The 13404-nt window shown below is 50.4% G+C and overlaps 1 protein-coding gene across 1 annotated transcript in view; it reads right to left on the reverse strand.

Moving 5' to 3' along the window:
* Window positions 1-13404, reverse strand: part of mapkbp1 (mitogen-activated protein kinase binding protein 1) — a 339461-nt gene that overhangs the window by 304209 nt on the left and 21848 nt on the right.

Genomic DNA, 13404 nt, shown 5'->3' on the forward strand with positions numbered 1-13404 from the left:
ACATTAACACTGCAATGAAGTTACTGTGAAAAGCTCCTAGTCGCCTGTTCGGGTGCACAGAGGGAGAATTCAGAATGTCCAAATTACCTAACAGCACGTCTTTCTGGACTTGTGGGATGAAACCGGAGCACCCGGAGGAAACCCACGCAGACTCCGCACAGACAGTGCCCCAAGCCGGGAATCGAACCTGGGAGCTGTGAAGCAACATTGCTAACCACTGTGCTACCGTTACCAAATACAACAAGCGAAAACTCACAAACCACCCTGAGACAGGCTACGAGAACAGCACATTTCTTTTTGGGAAAACGTTAGATTGGTGTGCCTTGTTCACAGGTATCACATCACCATGGTAACAATATACTGATGGTAATAAGAATAGCTCTCACCCAGGACGACTGACAAGTTGGCCTGCTAAGGAGTAGAACTGTTAGTTATTTCTGTTAGCATGTCCCCAGTGTGAGAAAGGCCCTCACCGTCAGATCCTTCCTACACACCCGGAATCTCACCCCATCCGTACATTGCCCTCGATGTGACTGTGGTGGGGAAGAGACCGTTGTCCACCTCCTTGTGGAATATGTCTTCGTAAAGAAGGTCTGGAGAGAGATGAGGTGGTTTTGGTCGGGGTTCATCCTGAGCAGCTCCGTGACGCAGGACCCTGTGCTGTATGGGCTGTTCCCAGGGACACACACCGAGACAAACATCAGCTGCTGCTGGAGGATCATCGGTTCGATAAAAGATGTTCTTTGGTCTGCCTGAAACTTGCTGGTCTTCAGTGCAAAGAGTTATCCCTGACTGACGCTGCAGACATTCCAAAACCCAGGACTCCTGTGGGACACAGGCTGAGGGACACTAAAGCTTGGGGCAGCTGCCGTGGAGGCACAATGGGGGCAGGTCGCTGTCTAAAGCCTTTCAGCTATAGTGACCTGAGGGGAGGGGGATTGTATAGAACCCCCCCCCCCTCCCGGGCTGTATGACTCACATTGACTGTATACACGGAATATTACACAGTGCATAATTGTATTGAAGCACCTCAGGGTGCAACATGCTCCCTGTCAACAACTTAATACCATTCCACCATTTGTATAAACCATTTTGAAATGTCTGGAAAGTACTTGTGACTGTATTGAAGCACCTCAGAGTGCAACATGATGTATGAAGCGAACCTGAATGTTATTGGAATTTGTTTGATAGCCATTTTGAAATGTTTATAATGTTCTTTCAGATATTTTACGAATAAAGTATAGTTTTGCAAAAAACATAGCAAACACCATTCACTCTGCTCGCACTCTTTGCTACACATCAGGATAAAGTGCAGCAATCACACGACGCTGAGCAAGAGGCACTTCATCAGGATTTCTCTAGGCCCTCTTAAATGCACCATGAACTCACTGTGCAATGAGATATGAGCCATTTGCCCATTAGTAAAACTCACTCCTTCCACAGACCATGCACTGCCCACTTTAACATGGACTTCCATCGGCTATCCCCCTCCAGTCAGAAACCAGGCTCTCACACTACATGGGGAAGCTCAAAGAGGAAGAATAAACACAGGATGACACCGGTCCACAGGAAGTATTTTAAAAATATACTACTACCCCCTTAAGTGACCAATTCCATAAGTCAGTCAGTTCAGTAGTACCCTTCATTTACAAGGTACCAAATCCCTGGACCTGGCCATTGTATTTACAGAGGACACAAGGAGCTGGATTCTCCGTTTTGGAGACTAAGTCCGCACTCGGGCGTGAAATCGATGGTCCTTTACGCCAGGAAAACTGGTGCAAAACGGCCACCGATTCCCTGTTTTGCTGGGGGCAGCGGGCTGCCGACACAGCCCTGAGCACTTCCAATTCCATGGCCGCGCATACATGCTCCATGGCGGACTAAGCCCGCAGACCCGGACCGCGAAAGTAGTGCCCCCCTTCGGCTGCTCGCTTGCCCGAACCGCCCGCCCACAGTGCCCCCAGCCCTGAATGTAACCCCCCTGCCCGCGGATCGGCCTTCCCCGACTGTGGTGGCCCCGGACTGAGTCCGCAGCCACCACTCGAGGTTCCCGGATGGTGTGAGCACAATAGCCTGAGGCTGTGGATAATCAGCGTGGCATACTCCTAGATTACGCCGCTTTTCTGGGGGTGGGCATAAGAATGTGCCGCCTGACACGGACCATCTCTGCCAGGACTCCAAGGCACTCATTGGAAAAGCGGGAGGCAGAGTGCCCACCCATCTTGCCCTCTCACTGTCCACGAGCACCAGGGTCTGAGACCATGACTGTAGAACAGGATAGTTATTGGTATCCTTCTAGGCAGCTCCTCAGCTTAGACAACTCACGACAGGCTTTAGGAAGCAGTCTCTTCCATTTTTAAACCCCCCCCCCCCTCCCCCGCTGGGTCCACATTGGACCCAGCGCTCAACACGTTCCCACCCCCCCGCGCGATTCAAACCCAACCGGCAGACATGGTTCACGCTGGGCGGGCCTTAATTGGCCATCCAGAAAAATATTCCATTAACAGAGTGAACTTGGCCAGGAGCGGGTTTTACATCCACTTCCAGCTGCATATTTTTCTGGATGGCCAATTAAGGCCCGCCCAGCGTGAACTATGTCTGCCGGTTGGGTTTGAATCGCGCGACTGTGCCATGGTCGGATTGTTAACCCAGCCCTCTCGATTACTGGTCCAGCAACATAATCACGAGACTCACATACCGAGGCAGCTTTATTCCATTCTTTTCAGTTGCAGAATGCATTCGAGGCAAGCTCTCTCAGAAATTTGGCATTTCCAAGATTCAAAAGTCCGACTGACAAAGCAGCTCCTACAGATATACACATGTTCAATGTAGCGAGGAGAGAAAGCAGGAGTCCTGAGGGGGCTTAGAGTATGGATTGCAGTTATCCATGAACCACTGGGACTGGCACATGATTAGTAGGCAGAGCAAGAAAGAAGGGAAAGAACATCCAGCGGGAAGATAAGGCAGGAGATAAAGCACGCCTCACAGAGAAAGATTAACTGTGATATCAAAATGAAGGGCAAAGAGGAAGTTTAATGAGGAGAATCACAGCGAGAGGCAGATGGAGAGAGAGAACTTGATAATCAAGGAGTGAATAGCTTACCATCTTAAGAAAAATAGAAAACAGAAGGAGGAGGCCATTCGGCCCTTCGAGCCTGCTCCACCATTTATTGTGCTCATGGCTGATCATCAAGTTCAATATCCTGACCCAATCCTGACTCATATCCCTTTAGTCCCAAGAGCTATCAAATTCCGTCTTGAAATTACACAACGTGGGTGGTACAGTGGCGCAGTGGTTAGCACTGCTGCCTCATGATGCTGAGGATCCGGGTTTGTTCCTGGCCCTGGGGTCTGCATGGGTCTCACCCCTACAACCCAATATCTATCCCATTTAGCATGGTGGTAGTGCCACACATGATGGAGGGTATCCTCACTGTGAAGAAGGGATTTTGTCTCCACAAGGATTGTGCGGTGGTCACTACTACCGATACTGTCCTGGACAGATGTATCTGCAGCAGGCAGATTGGTGAGGATGAGGTCAGGTATGTTTTTCCCTCAGTTGCTTCCCTCACCGCCTGCTGCAATCCCAGTCTAGCAGCTATGTCCTTTGGGACCTGGCCAGCTCTGTCTGTGTGGTACTATTGAGCCACTCATGGTGATGGACAGTGAAGTCCCCCACCCAGAGTATATTGTGTGCCCTTGCCACACTCGTGGCTTCCTCCAAGTGATGTTCAACATGGAGGGGTACTGTTCAGCTGATGGTGGACGCAACAGCAGGAGGTTTCCTTACACATATTTAACCTGAAGCCGTGAGACTTCATCGGGTCCAGAGTCGATGTTGAGGACAACTCCCTCCCTGACTGGTGAGTGGTGAATGGTGATCGTGGTGTCTGGGAAATTGTCTGTAAGGTATTGTTCTGTGAGTATGACTATGTCAGGCTGTTGTTTGACTAGTCTGTGAGACAGCTCTCCTAACTTTGGCACAAGCCCCCAGATGTTAGTTAGGAGGATTTGCTATTGTTGTTTTAGTGGCCTGGATCGATGCTGGATGATCCACCTATTCTGTGTTTTTGTAGTGGCTTGCTCGGCCATTTAAGAGTCACATCTAGGCCAGACCAGGTAAGAATAGCAGATTTCCTTCCCTAAAGGACATCAGTGAACCAGATGGGATTTTTTTTTATGACAATGGTAATCATTAGACTTGTAATTCCAGATATTGTATCTGCTTTAAATTCCACCATCTGCCGTGGTGGGATTTGAACTCGGATCCCCGCATCATTACCCTGGATCTCTGAATTACTAGTCCAACGCCATTACCACTACGCCACCGCCTCCCCTTTGAGTCTTGTTATTTGAGTACTGGGACGAAAATGGTTAACAGGGGAAATGATCCTTCTTTTAGATCTGTGACAGCCATAAACCGAGAAAATTATCATAAATATGTGGAAACACCAACGCGATGGTTAGCACAGTTGCTTCACAGCTCCAGGGTCCCAGGTTCGATTCCTGGCTTGGGTCGCTGTCTGTGCGGAGTCTGCACGTTCTCCCCGTGTCTGCGTGGATTTCCTCTCACAAGCCCCGAAAGTGCTGTTCGGTGATTTGGACATTCTGAATCCTCCCTCTCTACCCGAACAAGTGCCGGAATGTGGCGACTAGGGGCTTTTCACAGTAACTTCATTGCAGTGTTAATGTAAGCCTACTTGTAACAATAAAGATTATTATTATGTGCAGGGTAGGTGCATTGGCCACGCTAAATTACCCTTAATCAGAAATAAAAATGAATTGAGTACTCTAAACTTAAAAAAAACACAAAAAAAACAAATTACACAAAGTTTTGGCTTCAACTATTTTCTGTGATCGTGAGTTCCACAGATTCATTACTCTCTCTGTGTGAAGAAATTTCTCCTCCCCTCAGTCCTAAAAGGTTTATCCCTCATCCTCAAACTATGACCCCCTAATTCTGGACTCCCCCACCATCGGGAATAGTGAGCTGGATTCACCCAAAATGGGCCATGTTCCCACGCTGGTGTAAAAACACTGGCGTTGCACTCCGGAGTTCCCTAAAAAAAAGTAAAGCAATTCACTCACCTTCAGGGAGCTAGCAGGGACCCGGAGCAATTTATGCAACTTCAGCTGCGGATACGGGCCCCGCACTTCTGGTTTCGAGTCCGCGCATGCGCACAGCAGCAGCCTGCAGTGGCCACGCTGAGCGCTGTGGCGGACTCGGAACCCGGAGGCAGCTCCGAAATGAAGGCCCCCCCCCAATCGGCCGCACGCCCTTGATTCAGGTCGACCTGATCTGTGCCCTGGCTGCCCATAAGGCGCCCATAAGGCGCTCCCCTCACCCACCCCACCCCCTCCCCAGTGCCCGATCCCCCCGCCTCCCAGCAGGCCGGCTGGGAGCGGTCCCCCAGCCGCGTGGAGTAATTCGCAAAAACGCTGATTCTCGGGTCCCGGAGAATTGCCGGACCAGCGCCAGGCCCGATTTCGGCGTGAAAATGGATTCTCCGCCCCCCCCCCCCCCCCCCCCCCCCCCGCCCCAAACGCGATTTCGGCGCGGGGCTGTGAAGAATCCAGACCATTGTTTCTGAATCTACTAATCCAGTTAGAATTTTGTAAGTTTCTATAAGATCCCGTCTAACTCTTCCAAACCCCAATGAATATAATCCTAACGACTTAGTCTCTCCTCATATGACAGTCCCACCATCCCAGGAACCAGCCTGGTAAACTTCCACAGCAGGAACAAATGGTACAGTCCAAAGACGTGCGGGTTAGGTGGATTGGCCATGCTAAAATTGCCCGTAGTGTAAGGTTAATGGGGGGATTGTTGGGTTACGGGTATACGGGTTACGTGGGTTTAAGTGGGGTGATCATTGCTCGGCACAACATCGAGGGCCGAAGGGCCTGTTCTGTGCTGTTCTATGTTCTATCTTCATATGGTACGCTACATTACAACTGACCCAAAGGATTAGGAATGTCCACTGCTCACTTGTGCCCTGGAAGGTCAGAGGTCATGGGGCAAATATGGGGAATCCAGGACTCAGTGACACTGAAGCATTTGCCGTCTCCTAGGTGGGAAAGATTCCAGACCTCAGCCACTCAGTGTTATAGTAGGAGACAGAGAGCAATCAATAAGGAGAAAATCAAGAGAAAGATTCACAAGGGACCACCCAGAGGGAAAGATCATCACAGACTGCTGGAGGGGGGGAGGGGGACACACACAGATCAATTGGCATTTGTTGAAACTACACATTGAATATCATGGATTCCTCAGGCAGGTCCTGACTGGAGGGGATGAGCAACTGAATCCCAAAGCCTGTCGCCTGTTTCAGGCGTTGGTAGCAGACAGAAACAGGAGAGGACGTGTTAGAAACGGAAGGAAGAGTGCAAAGAGAAGTGGAGAATGAAAAAAAAAATTTAAATCACTTATTGTCACAAGTAGGCTTCAATGAAGTTACTGTGAAAAGCCCCTAGTCGCCACATTCCGGCGCCTGTTGGGGGAGGCTGGTACGGGAATTGAACCCCCACTGCTGGCCTGCCTTGGTCTGCTTTAAAAGCCAGCTATTTAGCCCTGTGCTAAACCAGAAGCAGTGGCAGGGCAAGGAGACAATTCCCAAGAAGAGTCTAAACATGAACTCTCCTCACACACCTGATGGGGTTTTCCAGCACTTTCTGTCTTTAATCCAGATTTCCAGCATCTGCAGTATTTTGCTTTCAATTATGGAGACAGAGTGCGGAGTGTGAGAGAGAGAGAGTGTGTTGGCAATAAAGAGACAGGCAGATAGGTATAGAAACACAGGAAGACGCACAGAACAAGGAGGAGACAGGGAAATGGAGAAAACGAGAATTAATGACGCAGGGAGACCAAGACAGATAGAGGACAACAGAGACAACATGAGACATATAGAAAATGAGAGAGGCAGATTACGAGAGAGAAAGAGAGGCCACTGAACAAGAACATAGAACATAGAACAGTACAGCACAGAACAGGCCCTTCGGCCCTCGATGTTGTGCCGAGCAATGATCACCCTACTTAAACCCACATACCCGTAACCCAACAATCCCCCCATTAACCTTACACTACGGGCAATTTAGCATGGCCAATCCACCTAACCCGCACATCTTTGGACTGTGGGAGGAAACCGGAGCACCCGGAGGAAACCCACGCACACACGGGGAGGACGTGCAGACTCCACACAGACAGTGACCCAGCCGGGAATCGAACCTGGGACCCTGGAGCTGTGAAGCATTGATGCTAACCACCATGCTACCGAGAGGGCGCAGAACAAGAGGGGGGCAGAACAAGAGAGGGCGAAGAACAAGAGAGGGGCCAGAACAAGAGAGGGGGCAGAACAATAGAGGGCCCAGAACAAGAGAGGACACAGAACAGGAGAGGGCACTGAACAGGAGAGCGAACTGAACAGGAGAGCGCACTGAACAGGAGAGCGCACAGAACAGGAAAGCACACAGAACAGGAGGGTGGAGAACAAGAGAGGGCGGAGAACAAGAGAGCACGGAGAACAAGAGAGCGCGGAGACCAAGAGAGCACGGAGAACAAGAGAGGGCAGAGAACAAGAGAGGGGCACAGAACAAGAGACACAGAACAAGAGAGGCACGGAAAGAGGGCGACGCGGAACAAGGGCGACACGGAACAAGGGCGACACGGAACGAGAGAGACATGGAACGAGGGAGACGCAGAACGAGGGCGACGCTAAACGAGGGCGACGCTAAACGAGGGCGACAAACAAAGAGAGAGACTGACAACGAGAGAGAATCACAACGAGAGAGACACACGACGAGAGGGACACACGACGAGAGGGTCATACGACGAGAGGGACACACGACGAGAGGGACACACGACGAGAGGGACACACGACGAGAGGGACACACGAGAGAGACACACGACGAGGGAGACACACGATAAGAGAGACACACGACAAGAGAGACACACGACAAGAGAGACACACGACAAGAGAGACACATGACGAGAGTGGCATACGACGAGAGAGGCACACGAGAGAGAGACACACGAGAGAGAGACACATGATAGAGACACATGTGAGAGACAGACAACGAGAGAGACACACAACAAAAGAGACACACACGATAGAGACACATGTGAGAGACAGACAACGAGAGAGACAGACAACGAGAGAGACAGACAACGAGAGAGACAGACGACGAGAGAGACACACGACGCGAGGGACACACGACGAGAGGGACACACGACGAGAGCGACACACGACGAGAGGGACACACGACGAGAGGGACACACGACGAGAGGGACACACGACGAGAGAGACGGACAACAAGAGGGACGGACAACAAGAGGGACACACAATGAGAAAGATACATGACAAGAGAGACACATGACGAGAGGGACACACGAGAGGGACACACGACAAGAGAAACACACGAGTGAGATACACGAAGAGGGAGACACACGACAAAAGAGACACACGACAAGAGAGAGACACACGACAAGAGAGACACACAACGTGAGAGACACACAACGTGAGAGACACACATTGTGAGATACACAGCGGGAGCGACACACAGCGAGAGCGACACACAGCGATAGAGACACACAGCAAGAGAGAGACACAACGAGAGAGACACACAAGAGAGAGACACACAGCGAGAGAGACACACAGCGAGAGAGACACACAGCGATAGAGACACACAGCGATAGAAACACACAGCGAGAGAGAGACACAACGAGAGAGACACACAAGAGAGAGACACACAGCGAGAGAGACACACAGCGGGAGCGACACACAGCGAGAGCGACACACAGCGATAGAGACACACAGCGAGAGAGAGACACAACGAGAGAGACACACAAGAGAGAGACACACAGCGAGAGAGACACACAGCGAGAGCGACACACAGCGATAGAAACACACAGCGAGAGAGAGACACAACGAGAGAGACACACAAGAGAGAGACACACAGCGAGAGAGACACACAGCGAGAGAGACACACAGCGAGAGAGACACACAGCGAGAGAGAGACACAACGAGAGAGACACACAGCGAGAGAGAGACACACAAGAGAGAGACACACAGCGAGAGAGACACACAGCGAGAGAGAGACACACAAGAGAGAGACACACAGCGAGAGAGACACACAGCGAGAGAGACGCACAGCGAGAGAGAGACACGAGAGAGACACACGAGAGAGACATACAGCGAGAGAGACACACGAGAGAGATACACGAGAGAGACACACGAGAGAGACACACGAGAGAGACACACAACGAGAGACACACAACGAGAGACACACAGCGAGAGAGACACACGAGAGAGACACACGAGAGTGAGGCACACAACAAGAGAGACACACAACGAGAGAAAGACACGAGAGAGACACACGAGAGAGGCACACAACGAGAGAGACACACAATGAGAGAGTCACACGACGAGAGAGAGACACACGACGAGAGAGACACACGAGAGAGAGACACACAACGAGAGGGACGGACAACGAGAGAGACATACGACGAGAGAGACAGACAACGAGAGAGAGACACACGAGAGACACACAACGAGAGAGAGACACATGAGAGTCACACGACGAGAGAGAGACACATGACGAGAGAGAGACACATGACGAGAGAGAGACACACGACGAGAGAGAGACACACGATGAGAGAGAGACACACGACGAGAGAGACACACAACGAGAGAGATACAGACAACGAGAGAGAGACACGAGAGAGACACGAAACAAGAGAGACGCACAGCGAGAGACACTCAGCGAGAGCGACACACGACGAGAGAGACACACGACGAGAGGGACACACGAGAGAGAGACACACAAGAGACACACAATGTGAGATATACAAGGGACACACGAGAGAGAGACACATGAGAGAGAGAGACACACAGCGAGAGCGACACACAACGAGAGAGACACATGAGAGAGACACACGAGAGAGAGACACGAGAGAGAGACACGAGAGAGACATACAACGAGAGAGACACATAGCGAGAGAGACACACAGCGAGAGAGACACACGAGAGAGATACACGAGAGAGACACATGAGAGAGACACACGAGAGAGACACACGAGAGAGGCACACGAGCGAGACACATGAGAGAGACACACAACGAGAGACACACAACGAGAGACACACAACGAGAGACACACAGCGAGAGAGACACACGAGAGAGAGGCACACGACAAGAGAGACACACAAAGAGAGAAAGACACGAGAGAGACACACGAGAGAGGCACACGAGAGAGACACACAATGAGAGAGTCACACGACGAGAGAGAGACACACGACGAGAGAGACACACGAGAGAGAGACACACAACGAGAGGGACGGACAACGAGAGAGACATACGACGAGAGAGACAGACAACGAGAGAGAGACACACGACGAGAGAGAGACACACGACGAGAGAGACACACAATGAGAGTCACGCGACGAGAGAGAGACACACGACGAGAGACATACGATGAGAGAGATAGACAATGAGAGAGAGACACACGACGAAAGACACACAACGAGAGAGAGACACACGACGAGAGAGACACACGATGAGAGAGAGACACACGACGAGAGAGACACACGAGAGAGATACAGACAATGAGAGAGACGCACGACGAGAGAGATACACGACGAGAGACACACAACGAGAGAGACACACGAGAGAGACACGAAACAAGAGACGCACAGCGAGAGACACACAGCGAGAGCGACACATAGCGAGAGACGCACAGCGAGAGACACACAGCGAGAGCGACACACATCGAGAGCACACAACGAGAGCACACAACGAGAGCACACAACGAGAGCGGCACACAACGAGAGCGACACACAACGAGAGCGACATAGATCAAGAGATCCTGGAGTTGGGGACACAGGCAGACAAATACACAGACAGGGACAGAGTGAAAAAGATAGCAAGACAGCGATAGAATAAGAGAGAGAGACAAATAGAGACAGAGACAGGAACAGCGACAGAGAAAAGAGTGAGAAGACAGGGAGAGAAGAGAGAGAAAGACGGAGAAGGAAAGGAGAGAGGGACAAACGGGAACAGAGAGAAATAGACAGAGAGATAGAGAGGTGAAGCAGGAAACTTGAAAGGGATAGAGTTTAGAAACAGATGGGACAAAGTGAGTAGATGGAACTTGCATGACCCAAAGATTGAGAATTGGGAGTGAATGTGTGGGTTGTTGGTGTTTTTTATGATTCTGCCTGAGTCAAGTGGTTTAATCCTGTATGAATTACTCAGATCTCACCCTACCCTCCAGCATACTTCGGAACTAAACCACATCATAGCTAAACTGGGATTGGTAATTCGATGGAATACAGGGTGCTTTACTCTGTACCGAATCTGGGAATAAATGTTTCATGCTGATATCAAGACAGAAGAAGGAAAGACTTTGCAGTGCTCCAGACTAAATAAAAAGTACATTCCCGTAGACTGCAAATCTAAAGCATTTTCAGTGAGTCAGACTATTTGCATGTGCAAATTTAACCTAATTAGCACACTTTGCTCGAAGCAAGATTGGGAATCTCACAGCAAGCAAATTTGGTGTATCAAGTGCTAATATTAAAAAGGAAAATACTACAGACACTGACGTTCCTGAACAAAAACAGGGAATACGGGAAACACAGCAGGTCAGTCAGTGTCCCTCGAGGGCGCACGTGTCTATGTATAAGGCGTGCGTCTTTTTGAGTAGAACATATAGTTCTCATGAAGGTGCAGCGTCGGGCAGCACGGTGGCACAGTGGTTAGCATTGTTTTTTTGTTGTTTTTTTTATAAATTTAGCGTACCCAATTATTTTTTCCAATTAAGGGGCAATTTAGCGTGGCCAATCCACCTAGCCTGCACATCTTTTGGGTTGTGGGGGTGAAACCCACGCAGACACGGGGAGAATGTGCAAACTCCACACGGACAGTGACCCAGGGCCGGGATTCGAACCCGGGTCCTCAGGGCCGTAGGCACCAATGCTAACCACTGTGCCACCGTGCTGCCCCATGGTTAGCATTGGTGCCTCCGGCGCTGAGGACCCGGGTTCGAATCCCGGCCCTGGGTCACTGTCTGTGTGGAGTTTGCACATTCTCCCCGTGTCTGCGTGGGTTTCGCCCCCACAACCCAAAAGATGTGCAGGGTAGGTGGATTGGCCACGCTAAATTGCCCCTTAATTGGAAAAAATAATTGGGTACGCTAAATTTTAAAAACAAAATTAAAAAATGAAAAAAAAATGAAGGTGCAGCGTTTCTTCTGGGTGTCCAAAAACAGCTTGCTTGTCCCATAGCACCTTTACACACGGTAAGCCATGCAAGGTGCTTCACAGGAGCATTACCAGACACACATTGACACTGAGCCACACAAAGAAATTTTTAGCGCTGGCTACCAAAAGCTTGGTCAAAGATGTAGCTGTTATGGAGCGTTGTAAATGAGGAGAGAGAGAGAGAGAGAAGTAGAGAAGTTTAGAGAAGGGATTCCAGAGTTTAGGACCGAGGTGTTTATGATCTCAACCACTTTCAGTTCAACCATGGTGGCTTTTGGAATCTTGTGGAGATAATAACGAGGCTCCATTACTGATACTTGTGCAGCCATTTAAATTTAACACTGGCCGGCCGGGTTTTCGAGGAATCGGGAAAATCGCCAACCGAAGGGAGATGCAGGGCGGCTCGGTGGCACAGTGGTTAGCATTGCTGCCTACGGCGCTGAGGACCCAGGTTCGAATCCCGGCCCTGGGTCACTATCTATGTGGAGTTTGCACATTCTCCCCGTGTCTGCGTGGGTTTCACCCCCACAACCCAAAGATGTGCTGGTTTGGTGGATGGGCCACATCAAATTGCCCATTAATTGGAAAAAAAATAATTGGGTACACTAAATTTATTTTTTTTAAACTGAAGGCAGACGGGAGCAACCAGATCCAGCTGCCATGTGCTTTTTACAGCACTGCCTGTGGGCCAGGAGGGCCGGGGGACTCGTTCATCTCCTCACGCAAATTCTCTGCTACGATTGGCTGTCAACCACGCCCTGGTAACTACAGAACAATATTTTTCACTGTACCTCGGTACACATGACAATGAATCAAATCCAAATGTTAGAGTGAGGCAGTAAGCCTTACTCTAATGTTCAGATTCCCAAGGTACCTGAGGATTTGGGATTTATCCCCATTACCTCAGAGACATTGGGTGAATGCCGTTCAGCACTGATCCCCACAAATGGGGACCAGGCAGAAGGACATTTTGGGGATCTCCCAGGGGATTAGAGGCCCCCCAGCTGCATGCCCTTCGGGCAGGGTAGTGCCCTGGCACTGCTGGTGCCACCTGGACACCCTGGCAGTGCCATCTGGCATGTGCACTGCCAGTGTGCCAAGCTGGCATTTTCTGCACGTGTGCGATCGGGCCGGGGACCCTCCCATTGTG

This window comes from Scyliorhinus canicula, chromosome 2 (assembly GCF_902713615.1).
Source record: "Scyliorhinus canicula chromosome 2, sScyCan1.1, whole genome shotgun sequence".
In the NCBI taxonomy this organism is placed as follows: Eukaryota; Metazoa; Chordata; class Chondrichthyes; order Carcharhiniformes; family Scyliorhinidae; genus Scyliorhinus; species Scyliorhinus canicula.